Here is a 14,789-nt window from a genome sequence, read left to right as displayed (position 1 = left end):
CTGGTAGGGGCTCATAGGAATTGTAGTCCATCTGGACAGCCACAGTGTGGCCACGCCTGCCATTGGATCTTCAAGGCATGAGATAGTGTGTCATGATCCATGGCAAATCTCTCTGAAAAAGGTAAACTAAAAGTTCTGGCTAGAAAGAGAGTTGACTGGAAATCAGTTCAACAAAATTTGAGACCAATGGCATGCTTAAGACCGACAAAGATTTATTCAAGGCGTGAGCTTGTGTGCATGGAGACAGAGATCATAAGAGTACAGATATAAGGAAAAAGTAAATTAGTGGCAAATTAGTAAACTAAATTGTCTGAGGAAGTGTGCATGCACACGAAAGCTCACGCCTTGAATAAATCTTTGTTGGTCATAAAGGTGCCACTGGACTTCACAAGACTCCTGTGTTGCTGAAGACAAAGGCCAGCAAAAACACAGAGCAATTATAGAAGCCAAATCCCCCCCCCCCCGGGGAGGAGTTATTTCGTCTTCTTGTCCTGCTACATGCTGAGATCCCCAATAAAGAGCTGTGCTTTTGCCCAGTAGCCTGGTCTCTTTCTAAGAACCCGAGACTTGCATGCAAAATGCCATGTCTCCAAAGGAGGTATTCACCTCCAGGCGGGGGCCTAACGTTCTACTGGAGTTAAAACTGACCTCTCATTGCAGAGGCTGAGCATGCTGGTGTGCAGCAGAGCAGCCAGATCCCTATCCAGGAGCACCTGAGAGACCAACAAGATTTTCGGGCAGGTGCTTTCTAGAGTCAAAAGTTCCCGCACCCCGAATCTTGCCGGTCTCCAAGGTGCTACTGGACTCGCATCTAGCTGTCCAAGCGACCTGTAGGTAAGAGAGAACAGTCCCCCTAGAGCAGGGGGCAGTTTCAGAGTTTCACACCCAAGCTGTGCCCCCCCTCCCACGCACCCCCAAATCTCTGGACATTCCCACGTTGGAGGTGGCAACCGCGCCATTCATCCTCCGGCCCAGCCCAAACTACCCAGTCAATGCTTCACTCCTTTGGCAATTGCGCGCCAGCTTGCTTTGCTTCCTTCCTTCCTTCTTCCTTCCTTCCTTCTTCCCCCCCTGCAAGGCCGGCCGCTCCATTCATCATCCCCGCCAGCAACCCTCTTTCTTTGATTTCCCCGGCCGAGCCACGCCCCCTCCCCCCTCCTTTGTAGTCGTCCTCCAATCCGCGCCGGGCTGCTGACGGCGAGGTCACGAGGGCTCCCTCGGTTGGCTGGTGGTCGCGGCGGGGCTCTCGCCCAATCCCCGTCTCCCTCCGGCCTCCGGCGTCCGATTGGCCCCAGCTTCCCATTCGGCGTCCGGCGAGCCCAGGAGCGCCGTGCGTGACGCGTCTCGTCGTGCTCCCTCCCCGCCAGCCCAGCTTCTCCTGCCTCGCCTTGCCTCTCCGCTCCGCCGCGGCCCTTCGTGGCAGGCGCGCCTGAGCAGAAGGGGTCCAGCCCAGATTGGCCAGCGGCCGGAACGTCGCCAACTCCCCAAGTCCCCGCCGGAGAAGAGGAGCGAGTGCGCCACGGTGAGCGGCGGCTTGGGGTTGGTGGGTCGCTCCTCCTGCGGGCGCTGGAGGTTGGCTTTGCTGGCTCTAAGAAGGGGTCGGCAGCCTTATTTCCCCTTCCTCCCCCCCCTTTTTTTTTTAACACGGTGGTCTCCTGCCCTGCACGAGTTCGCATTCCTTTCCCGACCTTGGCTCCGCGAAGGATGCCAGCTTTTGCGCCCCGAGCGACGCACAGGGAGAGATTTCTGCGCTGAGGGCGCTACTTTGTTTCGCCCTGAAGTAGTCCCAACTAAAAGAAGACAGAACTTAAACGCAGCCCTATTGCATTCGGACTAGGGGGGAAGGGATCAGGTTTAAGGGAACTGCTGGATTTTTTTGGAAATGTGAAGCTCTTACCTGGTCGGGAGGTGGCTTTAAATCTTGCTTTATTTTCTCGCATTCCCAACACGCTAGCATTAAAAGCAACAGCAGTTTCCCCAAGTCTCTTTTATCCCCCTGCTTTTGGAGTGACTCCTGAGGGGGTGCACTCCCCCCACTTCCTTCTGCCATAGATTTCACCCGGGGAGAGGCCGATCCCTGGACTTTGAATCTTCAGAAATAGGTGATCTGTATTCTGAGGTCCTGTTTCCTTTCCTGTTCTCCCCTCCCTTTAAAGACAACTTGCCTCTGGTGCTGGAATTTCTGGTAATTCTCCATCTGCCCGATTCTCTACGCTTTGCATGGACTCTGTTATTACCGGTTCTGGGGAAGGCCTTTGCCTAGTTTGTGATAGGACGCAAGGATCATATCCAAGATTCGTCCCCTCCTCCTGCTCCTCCTCTTAATGGCAGGGGCTCAGGACATTTGGAGAGAAGTGATGTTTTGAAATTGTATATTATTATTAGTATATTTATTATTATTTATTATGTTGCAGCTAGACAGTCCGAGTAGTGCAGTTGGCAGAGGATAACACAGTGCCTGCTTCTCAGACTGGCATTTAGTGTACTAGACTGGATGGTCCTGTGAGCCGTGTCTACTTCCTCTGCCAGCCAGTCGCTTTCTGCTTCCCCCAGATATTGTGGCATAATGGTTTGTGTGTCAGGCTAGGATTTGGGAAAATTCAAGTTTGTCTCCCCCCCCCCACCCCTCCGCTCACCATGGAAGCTCCCTAGGTCAGGGGTAGTCAACCTGTGGTCCTCCAGATGTCCATGGACTACAAACTGCTGGCAGGGGCTCATGGGAATTGTAGTCCATGGACATCTGGAGGACCACAGGTTGACTACCCCTGCCCTAGATGACCTTGGGCCAGTTGCACACGCTAAGTCTAACCTATCTTGCATGGTTGTTTTGCGGCTGAAATGGAGAATAGGAGAATGACCTAAATTGCTTTGAGTCCCCATTGGGCACAAATAGGACATAAATGAAGTAAATATTCCAAAACTGATGAATTCTGTCAAAAATGCACACCCCCCCCCCCAATTTCTTTCAACTATAGATTTCATTATGAGCCTCTTGTGGCACAGAGTGGAAAGGCAGCAGACATGCAGTCTGAAAGTTCCTGCCCATGAGGCTGGGAGTTCAATCCCAGCAGCTGGCTCAAGGTTGACTCAGCCTTTCATCCTTCCGAGGTCGGTAAAATGAGTACCCAGCTTGCTGGGGGGTAAACGGTAATGACTGGGGAAGGCACTGGCAAACCACCCTGTATTGAGTCTGCCATGAAAACGCTGGAGGGCGTCACCCCAAGGGTCAGACATGACTCGGTGCTTGCACAGGGGATACCTTTACCTTTATAGATTTCATCATATTTGGGGTTCTCAGAAATAGGTGGTCTTATTTTCCCTTTCGTTGTGAGCAGCAAATTCTCCTTGTTTGGCATGTAAAGGATTCTAGTGTTCTTTCAAGATACCTTGACAATCTCAATTGTCTCGAGGGATCAGTATGGATGATTCAGGTTGGCTCTCTTCCATCTTTTGGGCCTGGCAGGTATTACTACTAGCTAGAGGCATGGCGTCTGCTAAATCCTCTTGATCTCCAAAACCTCACCTGCCCATTAAAGTTTCCAAATTGGTCTTCTTGAACCACGTCAATCCACTGGAGTGCTTGTTTAAAGAAATAATATATCTTTTTTTGCCTCGGGTCCTGATACTGTGTCACTTCCTCCTGACAAACAACCATGGGGATAAAGCTGGGGTTGCCCAGTTCCGGTTTGCAGCGGGATACAAAGATTTGAACCCAAGACTTCAGATACTTTTGCAGCTGCCAGGGTTGTGAAATAAAACCTCCGGAGGGAGGAGGAGGAGGAGGATGCTAGGTTTCAGTGGCACCAAGAAATGCTGCTGGGTTATATCCTGCACCTGGCATGTGTGATTCATTTCCAAAGGTCTGCATTGCTGCCTCCTAGCAAAAGCCTTTTATTTGGTTATGGGCTTTGTGTGTGTGTGTGTGTGTTGTCTGAAAGATAATAAACCTTTGTGAATAGGTTCTTATTTTCAGTTTCCAGGAAACACATGTTGGAATCTAATCTTGCTGTCTGTATCCAAGCAGGATTTCTGTTCCGCCAGTAAAAAAATCCTTAACTGATGAGTTTGCATTTTCCCCTCCTCTAAGCTAGCAGAAACCAGTCTAGAACTGGTGTGTTTGTGAGGAGATATGTTTCTGAGAATGTGTTGCGTTTTCTTGTGATTTTCTTGTGTTTCTCCCCCCTCCCCCCCTCCCTCCCAGAAGGCCTTCCTTATTAAGCTTTACTCCGGGAGTGAGGCTAACACCCTCCAGTTCATAACAGTACTGAATATTTGCATAGTGCTTTCAGTGTTCAAAGTCCTTCACCTGCATTTTCACTGTAATCCCTAAAAAGCAACGCATAGGGGAGGCTAGAATTGTTACCTCCAGGCCTCCATAGATGCTCAGAATGGCTTTCTTAGTGAGTTTGTTTCAGGTAGGTAGCGGTGTTCTTCAGATAACAATTTTAGTGAGTTTGTGACTGAGATGAGAACTTGTTACCTCTCGGCTCCCAGCACACACAATGTGATCTGACCCCAGGACAGCCAGTCTTGTACCGGTAGGTGGCATAGCTGTGGTTGTTCCTGTCCCCGGTGGTTCTCCTTCCCCCATTTCTGCAGAGGAAAGGACGTGCAGTAATGGGTTTAAACTACAAGTACAACGATATCAGGAAAAGAATTTTCACAGTCAGAGTAGTTCAGCAGTGGAATAGGCTGCCTAAGGAGGTGGTGAGCTCCCCCTCACTGGCAGTCTTCAAGCAAAGGTTGGAGACACACTTTTCTTGGATGGTTTAGGACAGCGGTCCGCAAGCTTTCAGCCGCTGCGGCGGAGTGGGGGGACAGGGCGGCCCAGGGGCCCGCGCACGCACGGCAGCCCCAGCGCAAATGCGCATACGCGGACTGCTGCACGTTTGCACGTGTGCGGCAGTCAGCGCACGCATGTTTGCGCCGCCGCCATGCCAGCGGCCGCAGATCCCCCTCCTGGCCCCTCCGGGCCGCCAGCAAATAGGCTGCTAAATCGGCCGATTACCTTGCGGCTCGGCAAGCTTCTCTTCCCTCCCGAAACAAGAAGTTTGCCGGGCCGCGAGCTAATCGGCCGCTTTGGCAGCCGATTTGCTTGCGGCCTGGCGAGCCTCTCGCTTCGGGGGGGGAGGGAAGAAGGAGCCGCCGCCCGGCGCCAAGGCCTTCACAGCCCGGCACCAGGCCGCGGCCCACGGGTTGGGGACCACTGCTTTAGGATTCTTTGGGCTGATCCTGCGTAGAGCAGGGGGTTGGACTAGATGGCCTGTATGGCCCCTTCCAACTCTATGATTCTATGATTCTTGGGAGCTCTGCTGATTTCTTCCTTTAACCTTTTGTGCTGTGATGACTTGATTTCCGTTTTTGTGGGGTGTGTGCAAAGCCCATGACTTTTAGTCTCGGTTGTACATGTGGGGGTGGTGAACGTCTGGTTCGTCAACTCTCTTCCTACCCAGAAGGCTCCTGTTGAGATGTAGCATCTGTCCTCTTCAGATGCCTTCCTCACAGTCTGCTTGTGAGCTGTTCCAAGACTCCTTGGCTCTGGTCCATCCCAATGAAGTGACTTCTGCACCCAGTGTGCTTGCACTGATGAGGTGTATTGTGTGTGGGCAGCAGCTGTTGTGGGCAGCTTATGGGGTGTGCAGAGATCTGTAGTCTGCATCCTTTCAAAATGGGGGGGGGGTGCTGGAAGGGAAAGAGAAGCCCCTCACTCCCGGATAGAGAATAATAAACCTTTGCTGAATGGAGGGAGGGGAGTAGGTTATATATTTATTATCCGCCATTGTGATATTGTTTCTGAATTGCGTTTTAATAGGTTTTTACGGGATTTTATTGTACTCTTTGTAAACCGCCACGAGACATTTGAGAGCAGCGGAATGTAAATGTGAATAAAGTTCTTGGGAAGGACGGGAACCTTGCCTTGACACATGTGCATCTCTTCCCTATCAAAGCTTTCCCATGACCTCTGCTTTTTCTCATTAACAGTGTTTCTGTGGGTGCTGGCGTGGTTTGGGATAAAGAATAGGAGAAATGCTTTGGGTGTTGAACGTTTGGGATAAACTATGTACATGAGGCTGGGAGTTCGATCCCAGCAGCTGGCTCAAGGTTGACTCAGCCTTCCATCCTTCCCAGGTCGGTAAAATGAGTACTCAGATTGCTGGGGGGTAAAACGGTAATGACTGGGGAAGGCACTGGCAAGCCACCCCGTATTGAGTCTGCCATGAAAACGCTAGAGGGCGTCACCCCAAGGGTCAGACATGACTCGGTGCTTGCACAGGGGATACCTTTACCTTTTATGTACATGTTTTGGGGGGCTTGATCAATAAAAACATGGTGGCTTCAGGACAGCAGATGTCAGGTGAACTTCTGGTGCCCTTGATCCTGTTTTTCTTCCACCTTATTAGATGATCGGCCAGGTTAGCATGATTTTTTTCCTTTCTTGGAAGCTAAGCAGGGCTGGTCCTGGTTAGTACTTGGATGGGAGACTACTGAAGGATGTCAGGGCCACTATGCCGAGTCAGGTGATGGCAAACAATCTCTACATGTTCCTTGCCTTAACAAGCAAATAAATTGGGCAATAAGCTTTTCTCTCTGGAGGTAGAGTTGGATGGCAGGAGTGTTTGATAGCAAGGACTCATACCTGCAAGCTTTAGATGGATGGGTTTCTCTATTTGGGAGCTCAGACCAGGTTACGGCCATTCTTGGAGGCACTTGTTTTTATCCCCTGCCTTGAGACACAGTGATGCTAGGGCATGGAGGTGTTAAAAAAAGAGAGAGAGGCCAAAAGAAATGACATTTCATTAGGCTAAAATGAAGGGCTGCTAGTTCTGCAGTTTTCAAGGTTTGGCCAGGCAAAATGCTGGGAGCTCCTGCATCTGAACCCCTGGGCATTTAAAAAAAAATTGCCAGCTTGGATTGGGGCCTTGAGTAAAGAGGTGGTTTAAACCAGGCATTGATACGTTTTTTTTTGCTCTATATAATCCAGCCCAGAAAATTAGGAGTCAGATTTCTATTGCAGCATTTAGGATTGTGTAGGGCCCTATTTTCTAATTAATGCACCTACACACCTAGATGCTACAGTGTGATCTCTAGGAGCCATGGCAACCTGGCACCTGTGATTTGTCAAGCCCTGGCTTAAGTGTTTCCTCTCCTGGAATTGCTTTCCTAACCTAAAACAGCCTTAGAGAGCTGCTAGTGGCCTGGATGAGTATCTATTCTGTTCCACTTAATATTTCTGGTAAGGGCTAGGAGGAGGAGTTGGTCTCATGGCTTAAGTGCCACTCAGCGCTTAACATCCACTCAGGGCGGCCGCCCCGCCCCTGAGTGCCTCCTCCTCCAACCGGCTTGCCTGTGTCCAGTGGCCAGCCAATCACCTTCCATCCCCACCCCTGACCACCCCCTCCTCCTTCCACTTCCCTCCAAGGCTTTGGAGGCTACAGATCCCTGCTGTGTGAGACCTGTCCCTGCTGGTGAGTTCCATAACAGCTGCCTGCAGCCTTTCCAGGTCCTGCGGGGGGCGAGAGGCCACCCACAGAGTTCTTCCACCTCCCCCCCACCCCCAGTCTAGCACCTGTTGTGTTCCTGAATGCAACAGGCTTTGTCCCTAGTTAATATTATAATTCTGGATAGGTAGCTGTTGTTAGTCAACAGCAGCAACATAAAGCATCACTCCCACGGTACCTAATGGTGCCCAACCCTAAATTGAGTTACATTTTCAATCCATTGCAGTGAATGGGTTCAGAAGCGGGTCACTGTTCTTGCTGGGATAATAAAACAGGAGTCCAGTGAGTTTTCCAGCATAAGCTTTGGGAGTATGAGAGCTTGCTCTGTCAGATGTATTGAAGCCTGTCCCTTCAGTGCCTTTATGGCGGTGACACTGAGGTGTGCTGGATTCCTCTTTTGAGGCTTTTTTCCTTTTCTCTCGCTTTCTTCCCTGCCCCTTGCCAATTAAAAAAAAAGGAATTAACAGAGTCCCTCTTCAAAGCAATGCCCCCAGTTGCGTGGGGGATACACACAGTCCACTTCCACACCTGGAAGGACGCTAATCAGACCCACCTGCTTTGCCAGTGGTTTATTCTAGCTGCAAAGCTGGGGGCTGTGTCACTGGTTCGAATTTTACCTTTAAAATTGGGACAGATCCTGAGATTGCCAGGAGGCTATCTGCTAATACAGAGGGGCCAGGGCTTCACTTAAGAGAGGCCTGTTCCATCCTTTTAAAAGAAGCTCGCCTGGAGAGGCATTCCACCGAATTTCTTCCGACTGATGGTTAGAGTCCGCATCTCAAGAAGAGCATTTAAGCCAAGCAAGCTACCAAAACGAAGATCATCAGGTCAGGACTCAGGAGGTTTTTGTGTAGGTCAGCCTTTTTCCACCGGTTGGCCGTGAAGGGACCCTTGCAGTATTTTTCAGACGTTGAGAAACGCCAGAAGTGGTGCCATGCCCCTTCAGAGCAGTTGGTGCAGAAGGAAGATGTGGGAGCCAATCAATCAATTATTTCCCAGTTTCATTGCGGAGAAAGAGACGAGGCCTGCAGAACAGTGGTTCTCAACCTTCCTAATGCCGAGACTCTTTAATACAGTTCCTCCTGTTGTGGTGATCCCCAACCATAACATTATGCAAGGGTTCTTTCACAGAAATGAAACCGAAACTGACCAAGGGCGTGAAGATCCATTGCTCATGATTGTATATAAATTGGGTTTTCTTCCGGGGTTTCTCAGTTCAGTTCTGCCTCTTGTTCCACCATGCCCATCTCGCTCTTTTCTGCTGCTCCAGACAGACAAACGCTCTATATTGATCTACCCCACAAGGCTGTTGTGTGGATGGCGCCCCCTGGCCAAGCTGCTTTCCCTGCCGCAATACCTGTAAAAGGGTCATTCGACCCCCCCCACAAAGGTGTCCCGACCCCTAAGTTGAGAATCACTGCTGTAGAGCAACAGGGGAAGGGGGCTTCACTGATGTCTCATGACCATCTGAACTTCTGGGAAAGGCTGCATAACCCCTGGGGAACTCCTGCATAACCTCAGGGCTCCCCGAAACCCTGGTTGGGAATCTGCAGCAGAACACCCTGGAAGATTAACATGTCCACCCACTGGTTTCTAAGCATTGTGATATGAATAAAGGTAAAGGTATCCCCTGTGCAAGCACCGGGTCATGTCTGACCCTTGGGGTGACGTCCTCTAGCGTTTCATGGCAGACTCAATACGGGGTGGTTTGCCAGTGCCTTCCCCAGTCATTACCGTTTACCCCCCAGCAAGCTCGGTACTCATTTTACTGACCTTGGAAGGATGGAAGCCTGAGTCAACCTTGAGCCGGCTGCTGGGATCGAACTCCCAGCCTCATGGTCAGAGCTTCAGACTGCATGTCTGCTGCCTTACCACTCTGCACCACAAGAGGCTCTAGGTGATATGAATACTGTGGCCATTAAGGTTTGTACTCTCAACTGGATGGCTGAACTTGGAAAGTTAAGCAAAGTTCCTACTTGGGAGGCCAGCAAGAAAGTCCAGGGTTGTTGCAGAGAGGCATGCAATGGCAAACCAGTTTTGCTTGAAAACTACAGAGTTGCTTTAAGTCAGCTGGAACTTGATGGCGCTCTGCGCAACACCACACTTGGAGGTGGAAGGAAGAGGCGCATGCAGTGCTGGAAACTCTGTTTGAGACCCGCGTCTGTAGTTACCTGTGACTGCTACAAAGGGAAGCCATCAAAGAATGTGAAAAATGGGCTTCTTTCGGGAGGAACGGTTGGGAACCCAAAGCGGGGTGGGGCAAATGCCAGGCTTTCTCTGCCTGATCTGCTGACTTCGAGCGTGTGTGTGCCTATGCATTAATGACTAAGTTGACCAGTCGTGTTGTCTGGGCGCCCAAGTGACTGTTTGGGATAAATGAGATGTGTGTTCAAAGTCACTCTGAAATCATCATCTTAGGTTAGGAATGAGACTTGATTAGGTGTATTGAGATTAGGTGTATTCCCCTGTCAGGTTTGGAAGAGGGTTGGGCAATTGACCTTGGAGCTTCAGTATTGGTGGTTCTGGGCTTATTGCACTATTTCTATTGTGTTTTATTTTATTGTATACTTTTATTTATACCCTGCCTTTCCCCCCAACAGGGACCCAAAGTGGCTTACATCATTTTCCTCCCCTCCGTTTTATGCTCAAACTAGCCTGTGAGGTAGGTGAGGCTTCCGTAGCAGAGTGTTTTGAGAAACTCCAGTAGTAATTTGTGGCTGGGCTGAAACTGTTAGATCCAAATGCTGAAATAACACTTTACCTGGGGCTTTCAGAGTTGATTGGACAAGTTTGGAGGTCACCTGAATCTGCCTTATACTATCAGACCCTTAGTCCATCAAAGCTCAGTGTCATCTCCTGAGATTGGCAGCAGGAGGCCTTTCACATCACTTACCACCTTTTAAGCTGAAGAGGATGGGACCTTCTGTCTGCCAAGCAGATACTCTACCACTGGACCATGGCCCCTCGAAGACTGGGGTGGCCCTCAGGTGCCTGGACTCAGGCTCCATAATGTCCCCTTGTGCCAAAACTTCTAGCCCTTTAAGAAAAAAATGTCTAGCCTTCTAGCTGCATCTTGGCAACCTGTAGGGTTGCCTTGGCAACCGAATGCCATGCCTGCTCAGGGAAGCATGGGGCTGACTCCCAGTGGATCCTTTACCTATTAACGTTAAGATGTCTCAACTTCTCTGTGGACTAAGCATTAGAGCTGGGTGGGACAGCCTTCCTGTTTGGATAGGAAATCTCCATTGCAGGGGCATTTTAACTTGTGTTGGGAAATACAGTGTGGCGATTGGCCCTTCTGGCAAGAATCTTGGGTCCTAGAAGGGGGGGGGGGCTCCTCTCAATCCAATTCCAAGAAGTGGTGAGATGGGAGGTGGGCTGAATTTAGGCTGAACTGCCCTTGGCCTCTCCGTGCTTCTGTGCTGCACTCATCATAGGGGGGGAACCTGGAATGGCATTTGTTGGTGCACAAAAACCACTTGCTTGCCTACTGAAGGACTGGTTTCTGGTAGTGATTAACTCGATCCTCTTTCTGTACACGTAGCACATTCCTGACCCCATCTCCCCCCCCCCCCCAAATCCCTCATCGCACCAACAGCTTTTCCACTTCCTGTTTAAGTTGGCTTCTGCACCTCTGCTTGGAATGACAGTGTTGCATTGCTGCCTTGAATGCCAGGTTTCGGCTCTCTGCCTCCCCCCCCCCTCTCTGTCTCTTTCTCTCACACTACCCTCTTGGGTTTTGCACTGGGTGTAAACCTTCTTCCTCCTTCGTTTTCTGTACAGAACCTCCCATGGACCGAGCGAGTATTGAGTTTCGAGAAGCAGGATGCCCCAGGCTTTGCTGAGCCAACCGCATTGCATGTTCTGAGGTAGGTATCATCTGACATGTCTCTTCTGAGCTTGGACGTTGCGGGTCTCCCGTCTCCATGTGGTGGACACTTTCCTTCTTGGAGTGCCTCTTCTAGTGTCATTCCTCTGCCCTTCTTACATATTTATGTACTTCCTTAATCGTCTGCCTTTCGTGTTTGCGGACTCCCCTTTCTCCCCTGAACGAACTGTTGTAAGACTAGGCAGGAGCTGTGGAATGATTGTGCCCCAGCAAGGAGGGGAGTGTTCCTGGGGTGGATTAGAGGTTGCTTCTATTTCATGGCTATTCATGTTGATTATTGAAACATAATCTGTATGTTGTTGCTCCTTCCTTTAACAAAATAAATTCCAGTGTTGCATGCCGGGAAACTTGTTCCCTTGTCTCGAGCTTGGATCTCTTGGCATTTAGTGCAGTCAGGATTGTTATCGGGCCGTGGAATGCAGCACCCTTGTCTCCCGGTCACCCTCACCGCAGCCCAAATTGCCACCTAAAATGGTGCTCTGGAGGCGGACAGGGGACTCCTGGGAACAGCCTGAAGGAAAGAGATAGAGGTTTATAGCAAGAGGAGAAAGCTGGTAAGAATTATTTGCCCTCTTCATCTCTGGAAATCCTCTAGTGCAGGGGTTGTCAACCTGTGGTCCTCCAGATGTTCATGGAGTACAATTCCCATGAGCCCCTGCCAGCATTTGCTGGCAGGGGCTCGTGGGAATTGTAGTCCATGAACATCTGGAGGACCACAGGTTGAGGATCCCTGCTCTAGTGGACAGCCAGGGACTGTGCATATCTCCATTGCTGGGGCATTTGAGCTTGTGTTGGAAAATATTGGAATTGGCCCTTCTAGATTTGTCTCTCAAGAGCACCAAGGGTGTTGCAGATGTTGTGATCCGTCTGCACCACTTCTTGCTTTCATGCAAATTACCATGTCTGCTTGGGTTGCTGATGGTTTCCCTCCATGAAGCTGCGCTCTTTCTGAGAAGGAGGGGCTCTGTGCCATATATTAGTGACTGGGAAATTGCACAACCTGGGCTGGTAATTATTATTCAAGAGAAGGAGAAATTGTTGCTCCAGTGCTGTCTTGGGATCCAGCGGCCTTTTATACTGGGCTTGCACGTTCCGTGGTGACAGCAGCAGAATGTGAGCAAATAAAATATTTGCATTAAGCCAGAGGACTGGGAAGGATGGGGATAGTAGGTCAGATGGTTTTCAATGCAGGGCAGGGATCAGGATGTTTTTGCTTCGGCATCTGTTCACACTTCATCCTCGGAATCCTTCCTGCTCCAAATTGGTGCAGATTCTGTATGAACTGGTACATTTGCACTTCCGTCTTCCCTCCCCTTCTCTTGGATTTTTGCCTGTTCCCCGTTTTGCCTTCCTGTTGGCTAAATCCCTGCAAGCCACAGTGAAAAGACGTGTTCAGCTGTTTTAATTCAGATATTTGTACCCCACTTTTCTTCCCAGCAGGGAACCCAAAGCAGCATACGACATTTGTCCCCCCTTTTTATCCTCACAGCTCAGAGAGATCAGTTAGGCTAAATGTGTGTGTGACTGGCTCAAAGTCCCAGGAAGTTTAGACTGCAGAGTCAGGATATGAACCTGGATCCCTCATAGCCAAGAGTCTACCTACTAACTACATCATGCTGACTGTGTTCGCCCTGGGATGAACGATGGATACTTAGTACCTTCTGTGAGATTTGTATTGGAGAGGAGTACCTACCCATGGATGATCCCATCTAGTGTAATTTTTCTGAGGCTCACAAGTCATGGATCTTATAAAGCTGTCCATCACAGTCAGAGTTCTCTACTTGAGGGGTCCAAAACCTGGTTGAGCCTGTGGGTACCTTTGGAGTTCTGACACAGCATGGCGGAGACAGGCACAAAATGGCTGCCACAGGAGGTGGTGACAGGTAAAAATGGCAGTCGCAGAAAGTGTAGATGGGTACAAAATGGCTGCCATGGCATATCTTCATTCACACAGTGAATATCCTGGTGTTGTACCAGTAACTGCTGCCATTTTTAGCAATCTGCCCAGCCAATCGCAAGCATTGCTGACCCCACCCAGCTGAACCTGCCTACTCACTAAAAACTCTTGGAGGGCTCGAGGAAAGGTTGCCATGACAACCACAGGCACTGTTGGGGGACTGCTGCTACTCAGATTGGCAGTGGCTCTCCAGGATCTCCGGCGACCAGATCCATTAACCGGAGATGCCAGGGATTGAACGTGGGACCTTCCGCATGCCAAGCAGAGGCTCTGCCACTGAGCCAGAACCCAACCCTTTAGCAGAAGCCCAACCTAATGTATTGTGTTTCCTTGCAGTCACTGGCACTCTGCATGCACTGCTGGTTTCCTCCTGGAGACAAAGTGCTCAGCTCTTTCTCGGCATCTGACTTGGACTTACCTGGAGGAAGAGAAGTTTTGTGCTGGTTCTTTGTAATGAAACGTTCCTTCTTTTTGCACCTTGAGGGACCAGCACCCACCCAAGTCTTTCTCTTTTTGTCCTGATCGCCGCTTCTTCCACCCGCCTTCTGTCATGGAACTTGTAAACATTTGCTTATTAAAAGGCTGCCTTCTGACATTTGCCCGAGTTCCCTCACTGTGGTCCCAATATGGACATGAGCCACAAAAAGAGTTGTGCTTATCACCTCCAGTGCTTCCGATGATGTAAAGGGAAGGAGGACCGTTCTAAGATGGGCTCTTGCCAGCAGGGTGCAAAAAGCTTTGCAACAGCCGGTCCTGAGGCAGTTTGAAGACAGTGGTTGGGAGAAAGGGAACATTGACGCCAGATTGTAGCCCTGGAGATGACATTCGCTGTGAGTCCGTGTACTTACAGTGATGTGTTCCGTGTGAAAGCCCCGAGTGCTGTTGGCACCGGAGCCAGCCTCAGATGAAGCTGGAAGGGAAGCATCAGGGGAAGGTGTAAAACCCAGCTATGACTTTTATTGACAAAAGAATGTTTCCTTGTGCATTCTTGTACCTTTAGAGTGCTGCTTCTCAACAGGATTAGTTCCTAACTTTTGGTCCCGCTCCTTTTTTTTTTTGTCTAAACCCTGATGTGGACAGCCCAGGCACTCCCAACCTCATCAGATCTCAGAAGCTAAGCAGGGTCAGCCTTGGTGAGCATTTGAATGGGAGCCCGCTAAGGAAAGCCAGGGACATAATGCGGAAGCTGGTTGAAGGTAAACCATCTCCAAGCCTCTCTTACCTGGTTGCCCGACAGTCCTACAATCGTAGGATCTCCTGACTGCACTGCACACATGCCATACGGTAAATATCTAAGAACTGAAATTCTGAGGACAAGCTGGTTATCTCACAAAACTCAGAAATAGCAGTGTGGTGTGGCAGCTGGACTAGGATCTGGCAGACCTAGATTCAAATTCCTGCTCTGCCAAGGAAGCTCATCAGGTGACTGTATTCTCAGTCTAGC

The 14,789-nt window shown here is 50.0% G+C and overlaps 1 protein-coding gene across 4 annotated transcripts in view; it reads left to right on the top strand.

Annotated features, from left to right (window-relative positions):
* Window positions 1-1,300: 1,300 nt before the first annotated feature.
* LOC143837361 (beta-1,4-galactosyltransferase 3-like) overlaps window positions 1,301-14,789 on the top strand; it is a 34,064-nt gene continuing 20,575 nt past the window's right edge. The window contains exons 1-3 of one of the 4 annotated variants that reach the window (XM_077337081.1): window positions 1,301-1,522; window positions 10,100-10,161; window positions 11,283-11,368. The gene's annotated coding sequence lies outside the window, so the exon portion shown is untranslated. Of the gene's footprint in view, window positions 1,523-10,099; window positions 10,162-10,620; window positions 10,709-11,282; window positions 11,369-14,789 lie in introns of those variants that run through there. The other 3 variants (XM_077337080.1, XM_077337082.1, XM_077337083.1) reach the window with 3 other exon arrangements.

The sequence above is a fragment of the Paroedura picta genome, chromosome 5, assembly GCF_049243985.1.
Source record: "Paroedura picta isolate Pp20150507F chromosome 5, Ppicta_v3.0, whole genome shotgun sequence".
Classification (NCBI taxonomy): Eukaryota; Metazoa; Chordata; class Lepidosauria; order Squamata; family Gekkonidae; genus Paroedura; species Paroedura picta.
Note: the sequence above shows the minus strand (reverse complement) of the source record. Positions and strands in the feature narration are given on the sequence as shown.